General features: G+C 40.3%; 1 long non-coding RNA gene and 1 pseudogene across 1 annotated transcript in view; both read left to right on the forward strand.

Annotated features, from left to right (window-relative positions):
- Nucleotides 1–13,480, forward strand: part of LOC111757801 (centrosomal protein of 57 kDa-like) — a 29,614-nt pseudogene extending 16,134 nt beyond the window's left edge.
- The window catches only part of LOC134470338 (uncharacterized), a 47,797-nt gene extending 22,399 nt beyond the window's left edge, over nt 1–25,398 (forward strand). Inside the window, exon 2 of the long non-coding RNA XR_010041298.1 lies at nt 21,568–25,398. This is a non-coding gene — a long non-coding RNA (uncharacterized LOC134470338). The remainder of the gene's footprint in view (nt 1–21,567) is intronic.
- The last annotated feature ends 1,186 nt before the right edge of the window (nt 25,399–26,584 follow it).

Here is a 26,584-nt window from a genome sequence, read left to right on the forward strand (position 1 = left end):
CTGTCACAGTGGAGGCAGTGGTTTCCTTTGGGAACTGAGAATGTGACCTACTTCCTTATAACAAGGATGCTGCTTCAGCACTTGAATGGAAAAGGCAGGTGAAGAATGTGTTCCTTTCCATTTGAGCAAGAAACAGATCCGTGCCGTGCTTTGCTGCACATATTGTTCCCCTGCCTGAAACACTCCTGCTCAGCTTTTCCATCTGGAAAAATCCCCTTCGTGCTTGCAGACCAGCTGGAAGGACTCTCCCAAGCAGCCTTCTGTGACCTCTCCATGAAGAGCCGCTCACACAGGGATCAAAGTCAGAACCTTCTGAGCTGGAGCCTAGTTTATTAGACCGAGAAAGGATTAGTCTGCTCTGAACACGGCGCATCTTCAGCCCCTAACGCAGTGGGAGGCATGCACTGGGTGCAGCACTGTGCTCATTAGCTGTGTAAGGTGGGCAGCTGTGTAAGGTGGTTTCGACTTTCTGAGCCTCTGTGTCTTTATCTGGCAGCCAGGCTTCCTCATTATACAAAGATGTAAAATAATTTGCAGCTGGAAAATGACCAGTACATTTCCCTCTACTACTTTTCAGGATCAAATTTAAATGAGTGCATATGTGTGTGTATTTATCTCAGAGCAGTCAATGTCTAGCAATGGTAATTGCCCAATAAGTAGGAGCTATTTAATTTATTATCATTGCTATTCCAATATTTTTTCCACCACTTCCAGGCTGATCATACCACAGCATACAGTTCTTTTTTTTTTTTTTTTGTCTTTTTCCTTTTTATTGGTACCAGGGATCAAACTCACGACTGCCTGCTTTGCAAGGCAGGCGCTTATGCCGCTGAGCTAAACCTCCAGTCCCAGCATACAGTTCTTGTCCCAATCTCTGAGCACAGGCTTCCTAGAATAGGTACTAATTAAATGTTAACAGAAGGGGCACAAAAATGAATGAGGAGGTGATTTTATACCAAATTTTGGTGCCTAGAACCAAATCTTGAAGCCATGCCTACGAAAAACCATTGCTACTAGTGAGTAACATGTTATTGCAATCTTCTGTGTAGCGGGCCAAGAATGTTCCACAGTAATAATGCTTTCATAACCACAATCTCTGTTGTTTCACTGGGGGGATAATGCAGACGTGTACTGCATCAATTTTTTAGTTTTGAATTTATTTTTTAAGAGTAAGCGTACTGCTTGACAATCTAGAAGTAGTCCTTGCTCACTTCTTGAACTCACACACATAAGACGGTTAAAACTGATTCTTCAGTTTTCAGGGACAGAATAAAAAACAAACTAAAACAAAAACTCACAAGCTGCGGTTGAATTCTTCTGTTACTTTCTTCAAAAATATTCTTAATTTTCTATCAAGGCAATGAGCAAATTCTATAGAAAGACAATTTTCTGACAACCCAACAAAACCCAGAAATTAGAACCTAGGTATCAGAGCATAATTATTAATCAAAACACTGCTGTTGAAGAAAAAAGTAAGCCAAAATTCCCATAGCTCATTAGAGAAGATCTTTAAACAAAGTCAGAAATTTAGGATCAGAACTACAGTGCTGTGTATAGGTTAAAAGAAACAGATTAATTAAAAATATTCAACTTGTTCACCTTGGGAATATATTAGGTTTTCTCCTATTCCAGCCGAGGAAATAAACGCATTAAATTAAAAATTAAAAATTTCCTTATCAACAGAAGGCAGGGGAAGAGTAAAGCAAGAAAATTGGAGCAAAAGTTTTGAATCTAAGGTCTGCTACCCAGGAAAGTGGGATAGGGCTGAAATTCTTCTGAACTAGGGTCATTACTTTGTAGATTTGGATCAAAGCCAGGAAACTATATACACCACTCATAAACATCAAGTGACCTACAGTAGTCGTGGTATTAAAACTTTTCTTTAATGATTATAAATTCCTATTCTGAGAATTAGATCAAATGACACTAGGCAGTGTGGTTAGTTATGGATCAGAAGGCTTCTTCTGAAAAGAACTTAGCAGACATTTAGGTTGGGAGGAATGTAACTTGTAGTGAATGAGATAAAGTTCTTGGAACAGTTTTAATAAGGTTCCTTACACCCCAGTTGTAAGGAGGAATACTGAGGGGCTCCAACAGACTAGCTCAGGGGGGTTTTTCTTGGAGACAGGTCTGGGTGTTTAAGTTCACCTCTACCTCTTTTATAGATATTGTTAGAGCGTGTTACATGAAGGAGATTGCACAAAGGAGCTTTGGCCTCTTGATACCCAATCCATCCCTTGCCACATCCTTTATGTGATCTGGGACAAGTCACTTCTTCGTTTCGAGCCTCAAATTCTACATCAACGAAATGTAAACAATCCTATATCCTCAATTACTGAGACACTAAATAGATCCAAGACAGCTGACTTGGATCAAGTCATTCAACTCCAAGGACAATGGAAAAATCTATACAGGAAGATAAACATCTTAAGAGCCTCAAAGAGCTCATACAACAATAAATTAGCTGACTAAAGTCTAGTAAAAAATGAGAATCCAGAGAAGTAAGTCCGATACTCAAAGATTCATTTTATCCAAGGCATTTCATAATCCAGGAAAACACAACTATGGGTTTAGTGGTCTAGGGGGAAAATTTAAGGACCAGAGTCTAACAGAAGTAGGGATTGTGGTGAATACTCCCTTCTGTTCACTTTAACCTGGAATCCCAAAGGATGGGTGGTAAGGGAATATTCTGTATCATAGATTTTCAGATAAAGTAAAAGTCTTGAAAGAAGCCAGAGGGAAATAAAAGTTTTACCTGTAGGCATGAAGTTAAGAATTGTGTCTGACTTCTCAGAAACCCTGCAAGCAAGAAGAGAGTGGAGTGAAACACTGGAAATGTTAAAAGAAAAAAAATCCCCACTCACCTAGAATTCTGTAGCTGATGAAATTATTCTTCAAAAGTGAAGAAGAAAATAGTGACTTTCTTAGACAAACTGAAGATTGAGAGAATTTATTGCTATTAAGCTTGCATTGTGAGAAATGGTAAAAGTTCTTTAGAGAGAAAGAAAATGATATAGGTCAGGAACTCAGATCTACACAAAGAAAAGAACATTAGAGAATAAATGAGTGAAGGCAAAATATAAACTTTGATTTTTCCTATTCATAACTCATCTGATAGATAAAATTTTATTATCTAAAATAATAATAACATATATATGTATTTATATATGTATATGTATGTGGAAAAGAAAGGAAGGAGCATTTAGGAATATTTTGTTATATTATGATATGCCATTCTTGAAACAATATGTTGTTATTTGGAAATGGACTTGAACGAGGTATAAATGTATTTTGCAAACTCTAGGGAAATTGATCAAAGAAGTAAGCAAAAAAGTATAATTAATAAGTTAAAAAGGGCTGGGGATTTAGCTCAGTGGTGTAAGTGCTTGCCTGGCAAGCACAAGGTTGTGAGTTCAATCTCCGATACCAAAAAAAAAAAAAGTTAAAAAAGGAGAAAAGTACAATCATAAAATGCTCAGTTAAAAATCATAAAAGGTAAAAAAGAGTGGTAGATTAAATTAGGAACAAAGAACAAGGCTAATAAACAGAAAATAATAACAAACGTAAATATAATTCAGTTGTATCAGTAATCACTTTAAACACTAACAATTAAAACCCCAGTTGACGTGTTTGGTATTTTTTTATTTTTAATTTTTTAATTTTAAAGAGGGTAAAATTAAATAAAACAAAACAGAACAAAACAGATCATAAGGAAATAATTTTAAGAAACATGGATTTCAAAGCAAGACCACTGGAGATCTTCACTATCATATTGTCTCTTTATTTCTTCCAAATAGTTGTCCACATCTTCACACACAATGGATACATACTGAACATTATAGTACTAATCTAACCAGAACAGGATGATGAAGACTTTTTAGGTCTTCAAGACCTGACATTAGGGAATTCAATAATGGCTGCCATAATGTCTCTCATTCTCTTGGAAGTAGCTATCCATATCTTTACATGTGCTGAAATTAAGCATAAGAGATTAGACTAATATCACCTGAACAGTGAGTAATAGTATTGCTAGATTTTATGTCATAATGCTACAGAATTAGCACTGGGTATTTTAGTGTCTCTTCTTCTAAAGAGTATCTGTCTCATTACATTGTGCATTATATAATCTGTTCCTGTAAACTGTTTAGAAATTCTCCACATGTGTGAATCTCTACATGTATACCTATCCTTTCTGTATTATAGGGAAAAACAGATCAAAACAAGACAACAGAACAAATTCCTAGAAAAACATGAAATGAAAAAGACATATAAAACCACAATATTAGCTGATCTACAGTAGTTACTGTGCTATCTCTCGTTATTTTCAATAGACATCATCAGACATAATATAATTGAATGAAGCATTACATAGCAATTTTAATAAAAACACAACATTGGAGACATTGTAGGACTTCAAAAGCAGTTAATAATCAGACTGGAATGGGTATCTTATTATGTCTTGTCATCTTGAGAGTAGTTGCCTCTACTCTTAGACTTGATACTATCAAGCATACCAAATTCGAATAAAATCAGTCAAGACAAAACAGCAGTCTAATAAACCAGATAAGATCAGTCATAGTAAGACAATGTAAGTACTACAGGGCTTCAGTTTAAGTTAATAGGGAATTAAGGATATTTATCGTAGTATATCCTGCTATTTTTGGAATAACTGTCTGTACCCTCAAATCTAGTATGAGTAGACAGACTGGAACAAAATAAAATCAAACTAAACAGAGTGGTAAGACTAATGTGGCTTTTAAATCCTGATGCACTATTAACAATGTCCTCTGCCTTCCTTTTTTAGGCAATTTCTCCCCTTTCCCTTTTTCAGGGTACTTTGTACATTTTGAATCCCACTGATTCCTTCAGTTTTTAGATTAGGGGGGCAACCCATTATCTGTCTAAGTGGTGTTGAACCTTTTTACCCCTGATCTTGATCTTGAGCTGTATTCCTTTACTTACAAAAGCCTCAAGATTTTCCTTCCTTATAGCTGAGTAGTTCTCTACTGCACAAAAGTGTCATGACTTTCCAACCTATCTGCAGCTGCTGGATGAGCTGTCCCTATTTTCTCTGTGTTTCCCTATCTCATAGAGCATTGTTTTCTCATCTTTGACTTTCAGTTTATTAATTCTCTTTCAGGTTGAGTATATTTTCTACTCAGAGCATCTCGATGGATCCTATCTCCTGATCTATTCTGCCTGTGTTTCCTTTTGTTAGTGTATCAAGGTCATCTGTGTTAGAGATTATAGCCCACCTTCTCTTCCTTATCTTTGCTATTCTATTTTTCTGCTATTATTTGAGTTGACATGTTTTGAAATTGTGTTTTCTTTAGTTCTTTTTGAAATAAAATGATTTAAAAAATAAGTTTTATATAAAAAAATGTAAAACTAAGTAAAAGACAGAGATTGTCAGAGTGTATCAAAAATAAGACATAGGTCAGTCTTGTTTACCAGAAAACCATTTTAAATACAAAGATACATATAGATAAAAAAATAAAAGGATAGAGAACTCTACACCATATCAACTCCAAGAGAAGGAAAGTAAGAGTAGCTTTATTCATTCCAGGCAGAGTAGGCTTCACAGCAAGGAGGGACAAAGAGGTGGACTCCATAATGATTAAGGGGTCAGTACTCTAAGACATAAGAATCTTAAATATGTGTGCACCTAAAAATGCTAACATGTAAAATACAGGAGGAGAAAACAGATAGAACTATAAAGAGAAATAGATGAACTAGCATACTTTAACACTTTAACACTTCTGATTCATCAGGCATAAAATCAGTAAGGACATGCTTGAACCCAATAGTCCCATTAATCAACTGTGTATAATTTAACATCTATAGACTACTTAGTACAACACCAGCAGAATGCAGATTTTTCTTAAACTCACATGAAACATTCACCAAGATAGACAATAGACACATTCTGGGCCTTAAACTCACTTTAAAAAATTAAAAGAATGTAAATCATGCAATGTCTAGTCTCTGGCCAAAAATAGAATCAAATTATAAATCAATATGAAATATGACTAGAAAGTCCTACCAAATATGACTAGAAAGTCCTACCAAACTTGGAGATTAAACAACACACTTCTAAGTAACATATGGGTCAAAGAAGAAACCTCAGGAGAAATAAGCAAAACAGAAAAAAATGGGTAGAAATGATACAAAATTTTTAAAAAATAGTAGGAAATTGACATTAATTAGTATATTGCATATTGTTATCTTAGAAATAGTTGTTCAGGTTGTAAGATTTAGGCATGAGAAAAATCAAGCAATGAAGGCACATATTGTTGTATAACTTGTACCCTTTCTAGGTTTTTTTTTTCTTTTTCTCCTTAAATAAAATTTTAAAAAAATGAAAAAAAAAGAAAGCACATATTGTTGTTTTGGATTAACTAGTAGAGATCAGTAGTATAGCTATCTATCTTGTATATGTATAAACACGCATATATATATACCTATACACATATAGTCTTTTCCCTTCTTCCTTCTCTCCTTTCCCCATCCCAGTTTTTTGCCTTTTGAGCACTTTTTTTCCCTTTTATTACCACAATATCTATTGCATATTTTGGATCTTATTACTCTTTGAGTTTTTTTTACACCAGGAAGACAATACGATATTTGCATGGTCTCAAGTTGCCTCCATTTACCTATAAAAGATTATCTTTTATAGCTGAGTAATATTCCATTTCATAAAATACCACATCTTTTTCATCCATTCTATGATTGATGGGCATTTGGGCTGTTTCCAAGATTTAGCTATTACAAATTATGCTGCTATAGCATGGGTGCAGGGTGGGGTGGGGAGGTTGCTCTTCTGGTTTCCCAGGTCAGACACTTGCTGGTTCATGGAAGGGCATGCTTTGTCCTCTTGCTGAGCAGGCTCCTCCCAATCCATGGCAGCACTCAGTTCACAGGAGGCTCAAGAGAAAGTTTAAAAATATTTTAAACTAAAAGTAAATAAACAAACAACGAGAATATATAACTTATCAAAATTCATACGATGTAGTGAAGGCAGGGATGAGAGGACACTAAGTATATATGTTAGAAAAGAAAAAAGATCTGAAAATTGATAATCTAAGTTTCCATTTAGAAAACTTGAGCAATAAGAGCAAATGAAATCTAAAGTAAGATGATGTAATAAAAATTAGAGTATAAGTCAATGAAATTGTAAGTAGAAAGTCAATAGAGAAAATTAAACTCAAAAGTTAGTCCTTTGAAAGTTCAATAGGTTAATAGACCTCTATCTAAGCTAGAAATGAGGGAGGAAGAAGAAGAAAAGAGGATCAAGAGGGAGAGAAAGACAGAAGGGAGACAGATGCACACGGAGGAACAAACAAGTTACTAGCATCAGAAAGGAAAGAGGAGACATCTGTGAATTCTATCGACATTGAAAAGAACTAAAGAAATATTATAAAAATGATGCCAACTTGATAACATAGAGTAAATGGACTAATTCCTTGAAAGACACAATCCACCAAAACTCTGATCTAAATAGGTCTGTATCTATGAAAGAAATTGGATCACTAATTAATAAACTTGTGAAAACACAAAACCCCAGCTCCAGATGGGTCCACTGGTCAATTCCAACAAACATTTAAGGAAGAAATTATACTAATCATCTATACTCTCTGTTTGAAGAGAGAAGTAGAGGAAATATTTCCTAATTTCATTACTTCTTCTGAGGCCAGTATTATCTTAACATCAAAATTAGACAAAGACTTTGAAAAAAAAGAAAACCACACACAAATAAGTATTTTCCATGAACATAAATGCAAAAATTACTAACAAGATATTAGATTGAATCCAACAATGTATAAAAAGAACTCTAGGCCACAACCAAATGGAATTTATCCTAGACATGCGAGGCAGTTTCAACATTCACAAAGGAGTTCATGTAATTTATTATATCAACAGGCTAAAGGGGCAAAAATCCCACAAACATCTCAATAGATGCAAAAAATATGAAAAACACAAAAAACCCTATTGTCTTCGTTGCTTTCTTGTCATGGGAGCACAATACCTGACTCCCACAACTTCAGGGAGTAAAGATTTATTTTGGCTCAGGTTTCAAAAGTTCCACTCAGTGTCTGACAGGCTCAAACAAGGCACCCGGCATGGCGAAAGGGCCTGGGCAGAGAAAAGCCACTCCTGTCCTGGCATGCAGGAAGAAGAGAGAGAAGGGAGAACTGGGAAGGAAGATAGAACCTTCCATGTCACAGCCCCGCACCCCGCTTCTTCCAAACAGGAGCCACCTCCCAACAGCAAGAACTGAGGGTGCCTGTGGTTCAACCCTAAGAAAACGAGGCATTGGGGGGACATTTTTTTTTTTTCCTTTTTGAGACAAGGTCTCTCTGTGTAGTTCAGGTTGGCCTTGAACTTACTATGTAGTCCAGACTGGCCTCAAACTCATGGCAATTCAACTGCTTCAGCTTTCTAAGTACTGGGACTACAGGTATGAGCCAATATGCTTGGTCTTGGGGACATTCTTGTTATAAACCATAACACGAAATCTGAAAAGCAAACTACAAGACAGATATCTCACCAGAAAAGCTATAGTGGACCCTTGACTTACAAATATGATTCGTTCCCCAGGGCTGGTTGTAACTCAGGTCATCAACTGAAGGCTTAGACTCCTCCACACCCTTCCAAGTCTCTCTCTTGAGATCTCAGAGAGACACTGGCCCAGGATTCTCAATTAACCCCATATAGGAAAGGTTGTTACAATGTTCCTTCGAGAACTTTGAAAGGGTTAAATCTGCATCAGACCATCTGGAAGCACAAGTGGCCTGCAATTGGCTCATAACTCAAGACTTTGGTCATAAGTTAAAATTCTGGTCATGACCCATGCTGTTCGTATGACAGGCTGGCCATAACTTGAGGGTCTACTGAATCGTAAATAAGCATAGAGAAGTACAAGTGAAAAGAGCAATGAGATATGACTTGATGGCTATTAAAATGGCCAAAACTCAGAAACTGACAATACCAAATACCTGCAAACAGAAAGTCTTCTTCATTACTGGTGGGGATGCTAAATGGTACAGCCACATTTGGAAGACAGTTTGGCAGCTTCTTACGGGACTAAATACACTCTTACCATACAAGTCAGCAATCGTACTCCTTGGTATTTATCCAAATGAGTTGAAAACTTTAGCCTGCTCTCAGACCTGCACAAAAAAACTTATAGCAGCTTTATTTATAATTGCCCAGACTAAGAAGCAACCAAGATGCCCTTCCACAGGTGAAGGGATACATTGCTGTACATTAAGACAATAGAATTGAGCTATCAAGAGATGGGAATCCAAGGAGGACCCCTAAATGCATATCACTAAATGAAAAAGCTTATCTGAAAAAGCTACACGATACCTAGTCCCAACTATTAGAAATCATAAGGCAATGCTAGAGATTCAGTAAAAAAGATCAGTCATTGCTAGGGTGTAGTGGGGAAGGATGGGTAAATACTACACAGAGGATGCTTTAGGGCAGTTGAAACGTCTGTTTGATACTAAAATGGTAGATACATGTCACTACGAATTCATCAAGACTTACAGAGTATGTAACACTGAGAGAGACTCTTAGTAAGCTATGGGCTTTGGTAAATAATGCGGTATTAATGTAGTTCATCAGTTGTGACAAATTAAACAAGAAATGCAGGATGGCTGGGCTTTCCTGGGAAGAGGAATTATGAGGGAATCTATGTGTCTGCCGCTCTGCCTGGCTAGGAACCCCAAACTGCTCTAAAATAGAAAAACTATTATTGCTTTTATAAAGAAAAAAATGTTTGAATACATACTATAACATGGTTGTGTAAATTAAAGCTGAACTGAGTTTTTTTCTTAAATATAACCTTTGCATGAGAGAAATGACAGAGAAGTAAAACAAAGAATTAATAACAAAGAAAGTGGTAAACCTAAGTGAACAAACAGTTCAAAATGTTATTAATAATGCATTATGGAGCCTTAAACAGACTCCTAATATATGACATCTGTATCATAAACATCAAAAGAGGGACAAATGCTGTCAGAGTACTCTGCTAGCTGTGATGGTCAAAGCACCAATCAAGCAGACTTTGATAAGTCAGGACACACGGATACGCAAAAAATAATGGGCTAGTGCACACCTGTTGTCCCAGATGCTTTTGGAACTTTAGACAGAGGCTTGGTTAAGCCCAAGAGTTTGAGGCCAGCCTGAGTAACATGGTGACAGCCTGAGTAACACGGTGGCTTCTGATTTTCAGTTCTTGATATTTTAGTTGGACCATCAAAGTCTACTGGAAATATGGCCCATTGTTCCTCTTCTCCGTATGTATTCCATCCACTAGGTAAAACTTTCCTTAATAGTGAATTAGGATGCTCCCCAAATAAACTGATATTTGTCTATCCAGAAAACTATAATGGAGCCATATTTTGTGCTCTGAAGCATCTTCAAGATAAAATTTGATGCTTGGAACTTGAGAGGATTCAGGCAGAAGAAAATGTAAAAACTTTGTGTAGAGAAATAATTGAATGTAAAAAAGTACTAGATGAACTGATACGAGAAAGAGAATTCAAAGAATGAGGAATCCAAGTGCAACCAAGAACTGACATCTCAGTTGCTAGGTGCAGAAAATAAATGTAATCTTCTGGAAAAACAATTAGAATACATCCAGAATACGATAAAGCATGCAGAAATGGAGAGAACATCTGTCTTAGAAATATAGGGGACTCTAGAAAGAGAACCACAACGTGATCAGACACATGTTCAGAGCCAATATGTAAAACTGGATCTTCTTGAACAAGAATGTAACAAACTTACCATTGATGCAGGCTCTTGGAGGAAAAAAAAAAAGCAAACTCCATGAAGAAGGTTGGGGAAGAAAAATATGCAAACTAAGAAGCTGAGTTGCAAACTGATCTGAAAACAAAGAGACTTACCTCTGAAGATAAAACAACTTCATGTTCCCTTTGCAAGACAAATAAAAAAAAAAGTCAAAACCACCTGAAAAGAAAGGTACTATTTGGTGCACAATCTCAATATAGATTGTGCTTGTAAAGGTTTGTGCTAATATTGTTTGGACAATTAAATGCCCATATCTTGTACTCTGAGTAACTAATTTAAAGATAACAATATGCAGTGCATTAGCCATTGTTACTCTTTTATTTTGAAATTTTATCTTTTTTTCCTTTTTAGAATAAAATTAGATTATGCTTATTTGTGACAGGAAAATCCACTAGTCCTAGCCATTCTGTAGTAGCCAAATTTCAACATGTTTTGTACTTAATGAGACAACACAGTAAGGTTTTGTGCAGTGATCGACTGGTGAGCAACATTCCTTTGGCAAAAGAAGCTGTTCAGCACTCTGGTCAGGAACCCTGTTACCCCAGTCTTGGGATTCCATTTTCCCCTCCACACCTCTTCAGAGGCAGAACAGTGGGGTGGTTAAAGCCACAGGCTCTAGGGTAAGGTTGCCCAAGCCTGAACCCAGGGTCGATGTGCTAGTTAGGGGCACCTGGGCAATTGATTTTAAGTGCTCGGTGCCTCAGTTTTCCCATCTGTAGCATGGTGTGATCATGACTACTTCCAGGCTAGCTATGAGGTTTGAACAAGTAACACATGGAAAAGGTCTCTGACGGTTGCCTGGGGTGCAACTAGCATCTGAATACATATTAATTCTTATTTTTCAGAGGCCAATTGTGAGTGCAAAGCCTTGACAAACTCCAGACAACTCTGTTTTGTTTTGTTTTGTTTTTTTGGTCTTTTTCGTTTTTATTGGTACCAGGGATCGAACTCACGACTGCCTGCTTGCAAGGCAGGCGCTTATGCCGCTGAGCTAAATCCCCAGCCCGACAACTCTGTTTTGAATGGAGACACCAACTGACAGTCACGTACAGAGCAGCAGCTGGGGTATTAAAGGCCTCAGTGAGCTGGTAAGAATCTGTATCAGCAGCCCAAAACTTGCCTGGTTCATGACCCAAGTTCACCACATGTGTGAGTCTGGGGCCTCCCTGGATGTTGCCAGCTCCCTGCTGAGTTTCTACTGAGTCTTCCTGAGCCCACCATATTGGTTTGGCCTCTTTACAGTTCACCACAGTACATTCCAATCTTGCTTGGGATCCAGAAAAGACTGGATCTGGTTAATAGATTGCAATGTTACTTGGCCACTTGCCTTCTTGCCCTGTGTTATCTGCCTACTCACTGGAAATCCTTGGGCATTTCCCTCTGTTTTACTTTCTAAGGCTTTCAAGAAGCAGGTTTAGCATCTAGTTTTCTTTTCTCCCCCTCTAGATCGGAGGTTCTCAACTAGGACTCAGCTTGCTCCCGGGAATATTTGGCAGTGTCTGGAGACATTATCACAGTGGGGGTCGTGGAGGGACAGTTTTGGGTCAAAATCAGGGATGTTGCTAGACATCCTACCATGCACAAGACTGCCTCTCACAGCAAAGCATTTTCTAGCCCAACAAAGAATTTTTCCATGTCCGAAAAACCCTGCTCTAGGGATTCTGTTGAATAAAATACTCTATATCTTGCCACAGCATAAGAGTACAAAAAGGAAAACAAAAATTCCCCCAAATCTCATTACCTAGAGATAACAACAGTCCATACTTTGGTATCATTTCTCCAAACCTGTCTCTGCACATTTACACTTCGATTTGTAGATGTGTATAATCTGACAGACCTGCATTCCTACTCTATATACTGTTTTGTGACATTTTTTTTCCATTCCATAGTACATCATAGGCATCTTTCCACTGTCAACAAATGTAGATTTGCACTATCCTTTTGAGAAGTCTTTATGGCGTTCCATAGTAGGGATGTGACACTTTATTTAGATGATCCCTTATGATGAATATTTAGGTCATTTCCAGAATTTTGCTGCTATAAACAAAGCTATGATAAATACCCTTGTATATACATCTCAGTGCACTTTGCCGAGTTAATCTTTAAGATAAACTCTTTTAAGAGTGGAATTCTGGCCAAAGAACAGCATGCCCTTTTAGGACTTTTGCTATTCAATGCTGAGTTGCCACTTAAACAGGCTTATTAATTTATGCAGCCTCCACAGGCATGGGGGTGCCTGTCTGTTTTAATCTGCAAACGCAATTTTTTCAGCACTAGCAGAGAATAACCAGGAGTGCCCAAAGCTAAATGTTAAAGTTTCTCTTACGTAGTTGCCTCCCGGAGTTTGATGGAAACTTCTAGAGTTTGACTTTCTTGTCTTCTCTTCCTTACGCCTCCTCTTTCTTCTTGGCTAAGCCAGGGAAAAGCAGAAGAACTTGGTGGGCAGATGGGAGGTACCCAGTTTGGGGCTGCTGCCCATCCTAGGGTTTTCTCTGTTGGCTGGGAGCTTTTATTGATGTCTCTTTCTCTATGGCTGTTTCCCCTGTTTGAGTTTTTTGTTTTTTTCTGGCGTTTTGTTCCTTTGTTCGCTGTACTAGAGACTGAACTGAGGGGCACGCTACCTGAACTGAACTGCATCGGCGGCCCCTTTCCATTCTGAGGCAGCACCTAGCTAAGTTGCTCGGGCTGGCCTCAAACTTTTTATCTTCTTGCCTCAGCCTCCAGAGTAGCTGGAATTACAGGCACGTGCCATCACCTCAGGCCTGCTTTCTGGCTTTTATCGGCTCAGGAGTGAGTTCTCATCAGGACAATCTCTACCTATAACCTTAATATGAAGTTACCTGTTCTTTATGTTCTAGCTGGATCAGCTCTGGATTCCTAATGTAGACTCTCACAACAGCCCGCTACCTACGTGAGACTAGTCCCAGGACTCAGAGTGAATGTCTGAAAGCACAGATAGTATCAAGCTGTATATATCTAGGTATACAGACTATGCTTTTTTCTAAACATAACTATTTACAATATAGTTTAAGAAACAATGTAGGCATAATAAGAGAGTCATGATAATAGCTAATAACAAGATAGAACCATCATAATAATACACTGCAATAAAAGTTATGGAAAAAGCTCTCACTGTCTCTGTCTGTACATACACACAATCTTACCTTTCTGAACTCGCCTTTCTCGTGGTATTAATGTGGTGATACAATACCTGCATGATGAGAGGAAGTTAAGTGAATGATATGGCATTGTGACACAGTATTACACTACATAAGATTATTTGAAGCACAATACTATGATTCCATGTCAGTGGCTTGGACAGCTGAGTCTGTTCTACACCCAAACCCATCTGCTTGACGGGTCAGTTAAGTCATGAGACGAGAGAAATGGTTTTGTGTTAATAATTGGCTGATTGAGAAGACACAGAGCCATCATTCAGATTTGCTCCTTGGGGTCAGCAATGAATTATTAAAGTGAAGTTTTAAGGAAGTGGGGGAGGGGAATGCAAATGAGTTCAAGAATTTTGAATTACAGGTCATGAGCATCAAGAGGACTGGCTGTTTCTGACTGACATTATTCAGCCTTCCAAGATTTCTGTAACTCAGCGATTTCTTGTTCGGAGAGATGATCATTTTAAACCATACATTAACAGCCCATGTGCTCCCTGTCAGCTACTTGCAAGACTACAGTTTGCTTAAAGTTTACGTTTGTGTCCATCGGTGTTCTGTGTCATTACTGGTGAGTGTGGCAAGCCTCTGTCTTCCAGGGCTAACAAACCATTCTCAACATGGAGTTAATCCTCCTACAATATGACTCCTCCGTGACTAACAAGTGGTTGGCATACACAGTTTTGATACACAGGACAAAGGCATGATTCACGTCTCAGGTTGGACCAGTGCAAGATTTCATTTCATTACTCAACATAGCTTGTAATTTAAAACTCACAAAGTTTAAAAAAAAACAACTTGTGACATTTATATCTGTAATTTTCTGTTTAATATGTTTTGGACCACAATTGTTTTGGGTAACTATACAAGGGTGGGTAAGGGAGAAATACCGTAATAGCCCATATGAACAGAATTAAGTGTATGATACATACGTTTTCTTTCATTTGGGGTTTCCATGATTCTTCCCATACAAATTAGTTATTTGTCCTCACCTCCATTTTTTTTTTTTTTTTAGCAACTGAGACTCAGAGACAGGAAACAATGAGCCTGGGTCTTCCTGTAGCTGGGATTTATTCTAGGGTCTTCTGTCTTAAAATGCACCTAGGACTTATTTTAATTAGCTATGGTAAGGCATACAGACACAGAAATGATTATCACTAACACAGAAGGCCCAGTACTCAAGGATACCTAGGAGTAAGAGGCCAGCGTGTGACCAGGGACATACAGGGAAGCACTGGTCAGGCAGGAAGCAGGGAACCACCAGGAAGCTTGGGCAAAGCCTTCCCTGTGGTTTCCAAGGGAAGGAATGTGGGCAGGCTTAAGATTGGCTACTTTGAACAACTTCTATAAGTGCCAGGGTTTCTGGACTGCCTGCAGTAATCTGATGCCTGGGCATGGTCACTTGTTACGTGAGAGTTTAGGACAGGGAACTGGATAACGTGGTTTGCGCATAAAAGGCAAATTGAAGACAGTCATCTGCTATCTCTGCAAACTGGCCAATCCCAGGGGATACAATCTCTCCCTTCTCAGTGACACCTCAGAAGCCCGAGCATCAAGAGGGAATAAAATGATATAGTTAATACATTTTCTGACCGCATGATGTTGGGTTGTTGAAAGGTGTCTCTTCTGCCTTTCCTCCTAGTTTCGTGCATCTGGGACAGTTTTCCTGCAGAGCCCCTCTTCCCCAAAAATCTCTCACATTCTGGGAATCTGATGGGGTGTGCTGCTGTATTATTTTGCTTCAATTGAAGCAAATCCAAAGAAGAGAAACAGCTGGATCCAGGGCATGCAGCTGAGCCAGATGCAGGAGCCACATAGCTTGACTTTGGGTTTTGTGCTCAAAAATGAGAGGTTTGGAACTCACGCCTGCTGCCTGTGCTGCAGGAAACAGAAGAAGATATTTGGAAAAGTTATGCTGCCTGTGTCAAGCCTGCTGGTGCACGGCCACTCTGAGTGGAGGGAATCTCTTCCTGCTGTTTGGCTTTGCAGCTCTCATAAACTAAAGCGCATGGAGCAGCTTCTTGGTTTGTTTCTAGTTTACTTGCTCCTCTGTCTTGTGGGGCACTGTTGTGGTTTGAATGTGTTCCCCAAAAGATAAAGTGTGGGGGTTTTGAGGAGGTGGTTGGAGTTAGAGGAGGACATGAGGTGGGGCCCCGGTGATGGCACTGGTGGCTTCAAAGGAAAACAGAGCTGAGTTAACGCGTTCTTTTGTTCTTGTCATAGGACATTCTCTATCATGTTATGCAGCACAAAGGCCCTCACTAGGTGCCAGCACCGTTGTCTTGGCCCTCCTAGTCAGCAGAACTGTGGGAAATGTGTCTTTTTTTTTTTTTTTTTGTAAATTACACAGGCCGTAGTCTTCTGTTATAACATCAGAAAACAGAGTAAGTCAGACACCTCCAGCCTCGTATCTCTCAAGCCCACTTCTGAGATCTCCTCTCCTCGCTTCACGTCTAAACTTTTCTGTCCAGCGTTTGGTCATCTCAGGGGCTTTCTCTTTAGCCATTCGTGAATCTTTGTCAAGATACCAGTGGGGTTGCACTGATGGAAAGTAAGGCTTTTGGTGAGCAACAGAAACCAAGTTCAAATGGGAGCACGCTATAAAGAGCAGTATTATTTTCTCCTCAAGGCCATCTGAGGGGTGGAGTTGATATAAAACCTCATGTAACACTCCTGTCTCCTCTCTTTGTTCTTTTGGCCCTGGTTTGGGATGTCTAGGGTTATTTCTACCCAGCTTATTTGTCTAAGGGGCAAGATGAGTTTCTCTAGCAGTTTCGACCAGAAAATCCCAGAGAATGCTGAGTGGCCTGCTTTGGGTCACATATCTTTCTGTGGTCCCATCCTTGGGCAGGTAAATGGAACAAACACTATGTTTTCACCCTGTTCTCTCCAGGAGTCAGCACCTGGCTCAGTTGACAGAAGTTCTCTGTTACCAAGAGACTTTCCTAGGGGAAATGTCAAAGGCAAAGGCAGGGTCCTTGATACTCTCTTATCAAGTACATGCTCACCTTTTTACAGGGAATTTCTGAGGATAAAATACCCTAATCAAAGAAGACAATATGGCAGTCTAACTGGAATTTAACATTTTTGGCTTGGAAGAAACTTGGTTTCCAGGCTTAAAAATGACCCTCTCATTTCTGGCAGTGGTTCCTACCCAGCGAATTCCCAGAGTGAAAAGCTTTAGGATTTATATACATATTTTAGAACAGTGTAGGAGTTTACGTCTCTGAAATTAGAATGCATCTTATAATAGCAGTGTATATTTAATGTGTTACCAGGCAATAGTTTGTATTAGTTAAAAATCAGAGATCTTTCACTGGATGACTTCAGTTCAAACCTTGGGTGTGCTCCAATGACTCAATTCCTGTGTGCAAAATAAAGTGAGTAATAATATCTTTCACACTTACTTGTGAGGAATCAGCAAGTCTTGACACAGAAAAACCCCCAGTAAACCTTTGCCATTGTTTTTATTTGTAAATTCCCAAAACTGAAATCAATTAGTGGTTATAGACTCAAGATTTTTTTCTTTTAACGTCATGCACGCTAGATAAGTACTCTACCATGGAGCTACCATCTTCAGCTCAAATTAGGATTCTTGGTGGGAGCTACAGAGTTACCTTTTAAAGGGAAGGGGGACATTTGGGAGAAATATCACATTTCACAGAATTGACAGGCAACTGGAAAGTTAGGATTGCTAAAACAGCAGAATATAAAATAGACCTGGGAGAGCAAGAATCAGAAGCACAGTAAGTGTCAGAATCAGAAGCTAGTCTGATAATTTAAAACAGTAGCTACTTAATGCAGGGAACTGGTTACAAAGATGTTGAAAGAGCTGAAGAGCAAAAGAGACTAGGGTGGAATGGACAGGATGTAAAGTTGCTACCATGGCATGGACTGGAGCCCATGCGCATGGCTGAGCTGCTGCAAAGATCATCACTCCCACGTTAGAACCTCATTACTACAGCTGAGTAGAAATCTGAGCCATCTTCCTGCAGATGCTGCTGAGATACCCCAGATGCTGCTGGGGCCACCTGTAGTTATGTCCAGTTGCCGACTATGGTTGTGGCTACTAATGCTAAAAACCATCATCAGAAACCTAAAAGAAATGGCTTCTCCTTTCTTCCAACTTTTCCTGCAAGGGGCCCCACTGGCAGACCTTACCGGTAAAAGGAACTGAGAAATGTGATCTGCAGATTCCCAGCCTAGCTGGCACCATGGAAGTGACACGGATGAGTGTGGGAGTGAGAGGTAATGGACACACCCTGGCTCTTATCCTTATCAGGAAGAGTGCAGCCTGAACACTCTTGCCCTGATCATTAGTGTTCCTCTGACACTTGGTACTTTAAATGCCATCCTCTGTACAGGAGCATTTGGCATGTGGTGAGAAGGAGAAGAGATGCCTGGGTAGCTAGGGAGGGATGATGGTACCTGAATCTCGCAGGAGTACACAGTGGGAGGTTTCTCAGGCTGAGGTGCTAGAAGACTTAAAAACACATTAAGTTCAACATGATGAAGTAGTTTTCTATCAACACAAATGTGCTAGGGATGGTAGCTGTATTTTTACTAGAAGGACAAGGTAGAGACAAATTGTTGAATGAGTGTGAAGAGCCAGGAACTAGACAGTGACCTGCAGAGAGTAAAGAAGGATAGAAATCCAACTCCCAAGGCTTCACATTGACCCTCGGCATCCCTGCGTGTGCAGACTACTGAGGCACGGGCTAGCAGAGCTCGGGTTTGCTGCTGCCTGGTGGTGCAGACTGTCCAGGTCTATACTCTACATGTGTTCCTCAGTTAACCACGCTTCAAGCATACACTGTTGTCTTCACCCTTACTTTACAGATGAGGAAACTAGGGCAAAGAGTGATAAAATAAGCTACCAAAAATCTGATTGCTGATTAGTGGAGAAGCCAGAAACTAACAGCAGATCTGTTGAATTCCAGAGCCTGTTTATTCATTTTTAAGTTCAGGGAATCTAGCCCCTGGGAAGTTAGCTGACTGCTTTAGGTTCCATGAACCTCTGGGCAATAAAATCTTGAAGGGATAGTGATATTCAGTGTGTGAACCCCCAAAAGCAAATTTGACTCGCTTATTAAAATAATAAATAAAACTGACCAATTCAGAAGAAAGTCCTGACACAAATATCTGAACCCAAAGTGTGTGGTAAGAGGGATCACCATGGGCTTTTGTAAAATGATCGTCTCAACCTCTGATTAACAGACTCTTAGTTTTTCTCTCTCATTAAGAGCACAAAAGGGTAGGGAATGAAGACTGGGTGAGGTGGGCCTGCAAGCCTCGCCATTCCCCTAAGAACATTTTTTTCTTTTACTTCAAGTTGATAGAAAAATTTCAATAACTGTTTGGAGGGCTTGAGCGCTGTGCCTTGCAATCAAGGGATACTGTAGTGCATGGTGTCTGGCTCTTGTCTGAAAAGTCTACAAGATAACATCTTGTAGACTGCCCCAAATTGCTTGCTGATTGCCCCAAATTCAGACATTCAAGTGAGGCTGGTGCTGCAGTGGGGTTGATCAGACTTCTTGAGTTTGTGAGGAAGCTTTCTGTTACTCTGACACACACCCAAGAAAACCAACTTATAAAGAGAAAAAAATATATTTTGACTCACATATTTGGAGGTTCCAGCTCATGATCGGTTGACCCCATTGTGTTTGGGCCTGGGGTGAGGCAGCACATCATGGTGGGAGCAAATGAAAACAAAACACCTCATGGCTAAGGGATAAAGAATGAGGCAAAGATCCTCAAGGGGGCACCCCAAGTGATCTAGGCTTTACTGCTTATTTCTCCCACCTCCCTACAGTGCCACTTTGGGGACCAAGCCTTGACTATATGAGCTTTTGGGGACAATACTCAAGATCCAAACTATAGCAGAAGGCCTATATAAGCTTTCCCTACAGACTAATTATTTAAAATAGTAGCTACTTAATACAAGGAATTAGATGCAGGCCTTTGGGGCAAGAGTGCTGGAACAAGATGGTGCTGGGCTCTCAGCAAGCTGGAGGTGGTAGCTGATTCTGAAGAGTTACAGGTGGAGGAAGCAATGAGCCTCAAGAGGTGAGTGACATCTCCCACACTGAGGATTAGTTTTGGGAGGGGTCTCTGAAGAACTCACAAAAGACCACACAAGAGTCAGCCTCAGAAGAGTAAGTGGAGGAGCTTACGGCAGAACCCATCTGAGGAGGTCTGTTTGCTCCTTCTCTCCTCGCCTCTGTTCTCCCTGCCATGTGCATCTCACCACGGAGCAGTGAACAACTGCAGCCAACTGGTGAGGAAGCAGCTGTGAGAGAAAATACGCAGAAAGGCCCACCTTACCTCCTCGCTAAAGGCCGACAGCTTTCCATCGGCGAGCGCTGGCTTTCACTCCAGTATCCTATATAATCTTTTTCTGGGCATCTCTTTGAAACCAGACTCTGATGGGTGCTGGGGATGGGATGGGCAGAAATGAAATGAGGATGTATTAGTTAGCTTTCCCATTCATAGACTACAATACCTGACACACACAACTTAAAGGAGGAGAGGTTTAAATTAGCTCCTGGTTTCAGGAGATTCGGTCCACAGTTGACTGTATCCAAGGCACGGTGGAGCAAAACTGCTTAGCTCATGAGACTGGAAAGCAGAGCATGGGGATAGCAGGTGAGGGACCAAACATGGTACCCAGGCTTTGCCTCCATGATTCACCCAGACACACCCAGGAGGGTGTTTTATTAATCTCCTAGGTGTCTCTTCACGCAGTGAAATTGACATGTCAGGATTAAAGTCGCAGAAGGTGAGTCAGGCAGAGCCCCTGCCATCTAGAAGCCCACACAATAGTGTAAGAGGTATTCTGCTATCTAAGAGATAAGTATAAAATGATGGGATGCAGATGGTAACACACACTTATCTTCATTGAACACCGTGTGCTCAGCATGTTGCCTGAATGACCTCACTTCTAACAGTCTTCTAACAATCGCATGAGACGGTGACTGCCTTGGTTAGTTTATAAATGAAGAAACTTGAGCTCAAAAGGTGTTAAGTGAACTGCAGTTCAGTTCTTTCTGACTCCAAATGTGCATTCTTAACCTCTCTGCCATTTAATCATGCACAGGTGGTTGCCATGGTAGGTGAGTGTAGAAGAACAGGATTCTAAAGGAGAAGATGTACCCGAGAGAGAGAAAAATGTGTTTGGAAATCTGAGTCAGCATTTTCCAAGGCTGCATGTTTGTGGGTGTGCGAGACGTTGCTTGCATAGCTGCTAGTTAGCATTTATGGAGCTCTTACACCTTTCAGGCACCTGACATGTCACGGATCTTTGTAGCTTGCCAGGTGTTCTTACTTGCATTTCCTTATAGGAGGGGTGGGGGCTCAAGAAAGTGTAGCCAACTGACCCACAAACAGCACAGGAGAGAAGCCAGAAATGGAATTCAAGTTTGTCCCGATCCCAAAAGTTATTCTTTCCATGACATCACCCATGTGACTGGAAATGAACATCAGCAAGCAAGGGCTGGCAGAGCACAGGAGACTTTTGGGGGATGTTCTGGCTGCCTCGCCCTCTTTTGTGAAACTAATCAGCCCCCTTATTTCCTTTTAGGACTCAGAGATCACCAACATCCTACCCACTCACTTTGAAGGAGACCTGCTCTGAGTCCTAATCACCAGTCTACACCTGGACTCCCCTTGGTTGCAGTGATTGGCTAAGTGACTGACACGTGACCCAAGCCAGTCCAATCAGAGTGAGTTCTGGGACTAGAAAAGGAGTTTCTGGACAAAAGCTTGCTTTTTGCCTATGTGGAACTAGAGGGCTGAACCTGAAGTTATTTTTCTTTTTCATTTCTTTGTAATTTGTATGGACTTGTTTTATTCTGTTCACATTGTTCTACAGCCTACACAAAAAACAAAAACCTAATCTGTTTTCTAAGACTAGGTCAGGGGCAAGTGGCCAAAAAGGAAAACAGCACAATGAGCTATATAAGAAGGGCTCAGGCATCCTGGACAATCCAGCTTGCCTGTCACACGATGTTTTTAAAGCTGTAATTATGGCTACAGGAGACTTTCCTGTCTTCGCAGCAGCCACATGGCTGCTACCTGTGAGACTCCTAAGATGGGCTGAGGTGATGAGGGTGCCGCTGGCAGTGGGCCTTGGGCTGTGGGGTGAGGGCTTTGGGCAGGGTGGAAGGAGAAGGGGCAGGCTACTGCCCTGCTGATGTGAGCGATGAAGAGTAAGAAGCCAGGAAGGCGGGGCAGAATCGAGGGCCCTAACTCTGGCATCAGTCCAGCAAGGCTTTCGACCAAACCTGGCTGGCAAAGCCATGTATGGGGGAAACCAACTGTTGGGCCAACAATCCGTGTTATAAATGAACTTGGAGAGAATCAGAGACTACTTATATCTTCAAGAATAACTGCCCACCAGGCTTACAGACACAGTGTTCCCAGGGTGGGTCATCAGGCAACTGTGTTTCATAACACAGCAATAAATAGGAGATTGAGATTACAGTGAGAAACCAGTTTGGACTTCCCCGTGGGCTGGCACAGTGCCTATCACTCAGAGCAGGGATGTGATCATTCCGTGCCTACTGCTGTAGTATGCCAACTGATGCCAGCCTCAGGCTTTGGCACAACACATTCCTGCCTGATGTGCTCTTTTGCCCCCTATCACCTGGCTCATCATCTAGGTCTCAGCCTCAGGCCACTTTTCCCTGAAGCGCTCCTGACTCCTAAGGCTGGGTTGCAGCCCCTGACCTTGGGGCCCCTGCGGTTCTTGTAAGGACAGAGACATCTTCTCTAGTGGTCTCCTCTGTCCACAGAACCTAACCTAGCACCTAAAATATGCTTGCTGCCTGAATATGTAAATAAATAAACAAACAGACAGCATGAATCGTGTCTCTGATTCATCTCCAGGTGAGCTTCACCTCGGGTAATTTTGTGAGCATGTGACCAGCAGCATCCCACAGGCCCTGTGCTCAGAAGAAAGTGCCTTAGGCTTGGTCACGATAAACAAATATCACCATCATTGTCTTGAAATTCTTATCTCTGAATTTGCATTTTGTGAGTAAAGTCTGATGGAACCAGAGGACTTGGAGCCTCAGCTTACACAGAGTCCTGCTTTCCTATCCTGCCCGCCAACTCCCTGCCCCATGATGACCACTGCCCTCCACCCCAGCAGGCACACACACTCAGGGACACTCAGCAACATAGTCCCTGCCCAGGGCTAAGCACTGTAGGACGAGCCAGGGGTTGTGTCTCCACAAGGTGGAGACTTCCATACATCCCTGCTGTGGTTCCAGAGCGTGTTAGCTGGAGGCTTGGAAACACTCCTGGGCTGGGGCAGCAGGTTATGGGGGTTGGGGATTCTCAGCTTCTCTAGCCCTAGCCTGGCAGGGCAGGTTGTGTCAGCCCGGTTACTGGCAGGAAGAGGAACCCAGCACCCTGAAACCCAAATGAGTGTGAGTGTCCCATGTCTCAGGGCCCCCATACCTGGGAGCTTTTGTATTCTTCCCACTAGTGTCCCTGGGCCCGGAAATGTTTCAGCAGATGGATCTTTGCTTGGTATATATTGTATTTTTCTCTTCCTCTTCCCAGCCTGAGTGTGTTGTGGCCACTTGAGGCTCCCTCCTGGGATGACTCATTGAAAACAAATTGTGTAATTTTAGTGATTTTGCTTTTGTACTAAATGACCTGGAATCTGTATTTAAGACTAGAATGGCACAATATAAAGACAAGCAGTAAATTCATACTAGTAATGAAAAAAATCTATTATTTCTTTACTTAGAACAATATCAGATAGCAAATAAAAAGTGCCATAAGAAGTACAGAGTCACCATGGAAGAAAAAGAAATTTCCTATGGACTTTCATAGTCCTTTTATTTTTTCCTATTGTTTGAATAAAGAGTCCTGGATTTCAATTTTGCATTGACCGTGTTCCAGTTCATGTTTGTTGAATGAAAGAATAAGTACATAAATGTCTTTATTAAAAAGTGGGACACACTGATTATTTTCTACCTCCTGACAATACTGTGTATAATCAGGATTGCAGATAGGTTATAAGTATCTGAATAACAAAATTGCCCAGAAAATATATGACTACACTCTGTCACTCAATGATGGGTGGAGATCTGAGAAATTCATTGGAGACTTTATCATTGCAGGGGCATCACAGAGTATACTTGCATGAACCTAGACAGTCTAGGCCAAGTGCCTGATGCGGCCTCTTGATGCAATCAGGAAAAGCAGTAACCGTGAGATGTGCGAGGCTAATGTGTCCTTGTAAGTTGAAAGAGTACTTTTTAAAACAACCATAAGTATAGTACTGCAAGTGCATAAATGAGTACTGTGATTGTTTATTATCATTATCGTGTGCTACGTGTAATTATGAGTTTTACCTTCAAAAACTGGCAATAGAGTGATTTGTTCACATCAGTGTCACACAAATTCGGGAGGAATGCATTGTGTTATGATGGCTCGAAGTCACGAGGCGACAGGGGTGGTTCAGTTCCACTGGGACTACCGTGGCCTAGTGCCATCCGCAGCTGACGGGAAGGCGGTATTCGCACCCTGACTGTGTGCTTCTACTGGGGGATTCCCGCGGCTCCAAAGTCATCACTTTCTCAGCACCAGCTTTCATGTCTCACTCGATCCTGGCTCTGGCCTTGCTGGAGCAGCTTGTATTAAACTAATCCTCCAACAGACAGCAACTATAAACTCCAGACAAAATTTTAAAACAACTATTTATAGAAAGCAGACAAAGTAGAGGGTGTTCAACTCGTGAAAATGGTAAACGTACTGAGATACATGCACGCACACACACTCCTGCACACACACATTGTAGAGGGACGCAAGCCCTGCAGTGAAAGATCTGTGTGCATCTTGCTGATGGAACGTGTAATACGCACATACTGTGTTTTTGGTGTCACTTCTGTTTATCCAATCTTGTTTGCTCTTGTTGGTTTTTTTTTTTTTTTTTTTCCTTTAAGGTCAGGTCCATTGGATCACAATGTACCCAAAACAAAATGCACACTTTTTAATGGTGTCATTCCATGAGTTATAAAAAACATATAAAATTGTGTAACTGTCACTGCAATAGATACAGAGTAACTTCCATTAGAACCAACAGGTCCTTCACCCTTCCTTGGAAGTCCATGTGCCACCCCTGATCCTGGCCCCCGGCAAAGGCGGATCTGATTTCTATCACTATACCATGGGCTTGCAGGATGCCCTGTAAATGGAATCATACTGAATGTAATGTTTTATACCTGTTTTTTTTTTTTACTTACATAATGCTTCCAAGATTCATCTGCTTTGCTGTAATGTAATAAATTACTCCTATTATGGCTGAGTAGCATCCCATTGTGTGTCTATATCCTAAGTTATGGAGATTTGGGTTGCTTTCAGTTTTGGGTTATTCTTAATAAATCTGCTATAAGTATTTGCCTGTGGGTCTTTGTGTGGACATACAGTCATTTTTGCTGGATGACTACCTAAGAGTAAGATCATTGTGTCACATGGCAAGTGTATATTTCATTCTGTAAGATGCTATATTCTGAAGCAGCTGCACCAGCAATGTAATGAGGGTTCCAGGTGCTCAACACCTTCGCCAATACTTAGGATTGTCAGCATTTAAAGAAAACAACAACAAAAATTTTTTTTATATATGGCCTCACTATGTTGTCCAGACTGTATTTTTATTCTTTTATTAGTGAATTGTGAGAGTATTTTACATATTTGGGATACAAATCTTTCTATCAAATCTTTGTTTTGAAGAGATCTTCTCTAGTCTATGACTGGCTCTTTCTTTATCTTTTTTTTGTGACTGGTCTTTTCATTCTGTTAACTTTTTTTCAAAATAAAAAAGCTGAAATTCAATAAAGTCCAATTTATTGACTTTTTCCTTTTATACTTTGTTGTGTCCTAAGAAATGGTTACCTAAGTCACAAAGTCACAGAGATTGTTCTGAAATGTATTTTTCTGGTTTTATAGTTTCAAGTTTTATGCATATAGATCTACAATCACTTTCAAATACTGTTTTTATAAGAGTGTTTTTATATGACATGAGACAGAGATTGTGCTTCATTTTTATGCATTTGTATATCTAATTGTCCCAACATTATTTGTTGAAAATCCCATTCTTTCTCCATGGGATTACCTTTGTAACTTTGTCAAGAATCAAGTACCTATGAATCTACTTCTGAACTCTATTTTATTCCATTGATCTGTGAGTCTATGCTTTGGCCCGTGTTGCACTGTCTTGATTACAGTTATCTTTATAAGAAGTCTTGGAATCAATAGACATAAGTCCTCCAACTTTTTACTTCTTTTTCAAAATTGTCCTGACTCTTTTAGTCCCTTTGTCTCTTCTATAAAGGTTGACTTCTATTTTTAAAAGACTTTTTTGGGTTTTAGTTGGCTTAACTGACCTTATAGATGAACTGAAAGTGGACTGACAGCTAACCTGCACCTGCCTTTAAATCCATATCTCCCTTTACTGAAGTCTCTTTTGATGTCTTCCATGCTTTATAGTTTGGTAGTTTCCGGTATATAGTACATGTATACTGCACATGTTTTGTTAGATTTATCTATATTTTGTGTATTTTGATGTTACTATCAATTGTACT

The sequence above is a fragment of the Cavia porcellus genome, unplaced genomic scaffold (assembly GCF_034190915.1).
Source record: "Cavia porcellus strain 051 isolate PalLab524CR breed Dunkin Hartley unplaced genomic scaffold, mCavPor4.1 scaffold_19, whole genome shotgun sequence".
Classification (NCBI taxonomy): domain Eukaryota; kingdom Metazoa; phylum Chordata; class Mammalia; order Rodentia; family Caviidae; genus Cavia; species Cavia porcellus.